The following is a 3,550-nucleotide window of genomic DNA, read 5'->3' as shown; positions in this document are numbered from 1 at the left end:
AGCCCCACTCTAGTCCGCTAGCTCCCGCGAGACGCCGGGCCCGAGGAGGTGGGGCCAACGGAATCCCGCTCTCGCGTCACGCCATTGGTTGTCTGCCTGTCTGCGGCACGGTCGGCGGTTATCATAGGCTGGAGGGCTGGTCCGGTTTGCTTTGGAGCCGCCTTCCGAGACGCTGGCGACGCGACGCTTCGAGTCTCCACTTGGAAGGCGGGGCTTGCTAAGGATTGGGTAAAACCGAGTGTCAGTCAGGCCACTGAACCGGTTTGCACCGGCCTGAGCTCTGCCGCAAAGAGGCGGGGCGCCGAACGGGGTGGGGCGGGGTCTGCGTCTGTGCTTTCTCTTCGGGGCAGGTTTTCGAGGTTGTGGTTGTTGGTTGCTGGAGTTTTCTTGTGTGGGCGTTTCTGCAGACTGCCATCTTGGCAGCTGTGTTGGGTACCCAGGAGCTGGGTGGGCGCGGCAAGAACACAGACTGAGATTCCTTCCCTAGGGTCTAACCTAATCCTTTCCTGTTGAACTAGAACGCCATACGAATATTTTTTAGTGGCTGGCTACAAAGCAACAAGAAGCAGGTAAAAGTAATCCAATAAAGACAATATCATGTCAACGTGTGATACTGTAAAATTGTTAGTGAAGTATTTGTTAGTGAAGGCTTTGGAACCTCGTATTTTACACATTCGGCACAGCATATTCAGTTTGTACTAATCACATTACACACTCTAGGTCATATTATGTGGGGACAGTACAGACCTATAATGCATTCAGCTCTCCTATCTGGGGGTTCCACAAATGAGCTGTCCGCCAACTCTGTCTACCTTCCCTACAAATTGATATCTTCTGAATAATTAGCCCCTCCCCCACCTTTATTCCTTAAACAGTACAGCAGCTAGGAGTCAAACTCTGGTGACAGGTACCTGTGATGTGGAGCAGTGGAATAATTCACCAAGACAGAAAATGGCGTAGTAGAGAGTTCACCAAACGCACTGCAGTGAAAGCAGCTAGCAGCCTAGAGAATGCCGACAGGCATTCTGAGAACTGCTCTTGTGGGCGGGGCCGGGGAGCTTCCTATGGAAATAGACAGCTTTTCGATGTCACAAGTCCCAGGAGCAACTGCAGTTAAGGCTTGTCTTGTTAGCTAGCAGCAGCCTGGCCTTGAAGCAATGATGGCCTTACCCAGACTTAGACACAGTTAAGCATGCTGTCCTGTTTGGCATTTAGAATCTCTGATGAATTGAATATCACCCAGAGATGAGTTAAAGCATACAGAAGAGCAGGGAATGTCAGTGTGTCTGTGTACACCACTATTCAGGAGCAATTCAGGTTGAGGCAGGAGGATCACTTGAGCCCAGGAGTTTGTGGCCAGCCTAAACAAGTAGTGAGACTCATATTAAAAAGAGAAAGAAGGTGGGGGTGGGGAGACATACAACCCATTAGTGTGCATGCAGGCCATATAGGTTAGAGGCAAATATTACACCATTTTTTATTTTTTTATTTTTTTTAGATTTTTCGAGACAGGGTTTCTCTGTAGCTTTTGGTTCCTGTCCTGGAACTAGCTCTTGTAGACCAGGCTGGCCTCGAACTCACAGAGATCCGCCTGCCTCTGCCTCCCAAGTGCTGGGATTAAAGGCGTGTGCCACCACCGCCTGGCTATTACACCATTTTATAGTTAACTCTTGAACATCTGAGGGTTTTGGTGTACTAAGGGAATTCTATGTGTAAACGAGTTGCTCAGGGCAGATTTGGGGGGGGCGGGGACACTGAAAAAGAGGCCAGGGAAGCCCCTCAGCTTAGGTATGATGCTCTATTGGTGTGTTGATGTCCCACTGCTCTCTGTTTTACAGCATTCCAACACAGGTGGGACAAAACAGCAACTGCCATCCAGATTGTCTTGATCCCGAAGTTCTTAAAGCTGTGGGGTTTAATGGATGGAAAACTAGAATAAAGAATCCGTGTTGAGCTGGACCATGATGGTGCACACCTTTAATTCCAGCACTAAGGAGACAGAGGCACTGGATCTCTGTGAGTTTGAGGCCAGCCTGGTCTACAGAGCAAGTTCTGGGATAGCCAGAGCTATACAGAGAACCCCTGTCAAAAACAAAAACAAAAAAACTCCATGTTGAAGACAAATTAGCAGGCACCCAGAGCCTCTGCCTAAAATGCTTCTGACTACATCAAGCATCCCACAAAATATGTACCCCAAGCTTCTAGGCTTCATCAGAAGCTTCATTTACAGTTTGGTCTTCCACTGCCACACTATTACAAATGACAGTCACCTTCCCACCCCACCCCCACTTCCTGCTTTATTTTACTTGAAAGAATGTATCACTTTTATCCCACAGTGTACACAGTTACTTGTTTAGTTGACTTTCTCTTTTATTTGGTTTATGCTGTGGAACATTTATTTAATGATGTAAAGATGTGGTTTTTGTTTATGTTGCATTTATTTAACTGTGAAACTGTGTTACTTTGCCTGTCTAAAACACCTGATGGTCTAATAAAGAACTGAACAGCCAATCATGAGGCAGGAGCAAGGATAGGTGGGACCACAGGCAGAGAGTATAAATAGTAGGAGAAATCTGGATGAGGAAAGAAGCATAAAGGAGCAAGGAGAGAAGGACATCAGGGGCCAGTCACCCAGCCACCCAGCCAGCCAGGGAGTAACAGTGAAAGTAAGATATGCAGAAGAAAAGGAAAAAGCCTACAGGCAAAAGGTAATTGAAATAATTTAAGAAAAGCTGTCAAGAAACAAGCCAAGCTAAGACTGGAAATTCATAAGAAAAGAATAGGCCTCCATGTGTATTTATTTGGGAGCTGGGTGGCAAGCCCCCAAAAGAACTAAGAGTAAAAAGAGTTTTAAAAAGAGGGCTAGAGTAAAAGAAAATCCAACTGTGTATGTGTGTGTCTCTGTGTGTGTGTGTATACACACAGCTAAGCCATGGTCTCATATTGCCTATGTTGACCTCAAACTCACTATGTAGCTGAGGATGCCCCAGCTCCTGTACCTATCCTCTGAATACTGAGATTATAGTTAAACACTATCCCGCCCAGTGTCTAAGGTTCTAAGGACCAAACCCAGGGTTTCATGCATGCTAGACAAATACTCTAACACTTGAGCCACATTCCCAGTCCCTAGTTTTTTGTTTTGTTTTTGTTTTTTTACTCCCCATGAAAAATTGATGAGGATGCAATTTTTGTGTTTTATTTCCTACTCTCCAATACCTACAAAAATATTTGAGTATTCAAAATTACCTGCTGGTTTATTACTTGTATCTTAGTTATGGTTACTATTGCCATGATGAAACACTAAGACCAAAGGCAACTTGGGGAAGAAAGGGTTATTTCACTCACAGTTCCATATAGCAGTTCATCATTAAAAGCAGTGAGGGTAGGAACTCAAGTAAGGCAGGAACCTAGAGGCAGGAGCTGATGCAGAGGCCATGGTGGGGTGCTGCTTAGTGGCTTACTCTCTATGACTTGCTCAGCCTGCTTCTTTATAGAACCCAGAACCACCAATCCACAATGAGTTGGACCTTCCCCTATCAATCACAAATAC

This window comes from Microtus pennsylvanicus, chromosome 11 (genome assembly GCF_037038515.1).
Source record: "Microtus pennsylvanicus isolate mMicPen1 chromosome 11, mMicPen1.hap1, whole genome shotgun sequence".
In the NCBI taxonomy this organism is placed as follows: Eukaryota; Metazoa; Chordata; class Mammalia; order Rodentia; family Cricetidae; genus Microtus; species Microtus pennsylvanicus.
The sequence above is the reverse complement of the archived record's forward strand: the minus strand, read 5'-3'. Positions refer to the sequence as shown.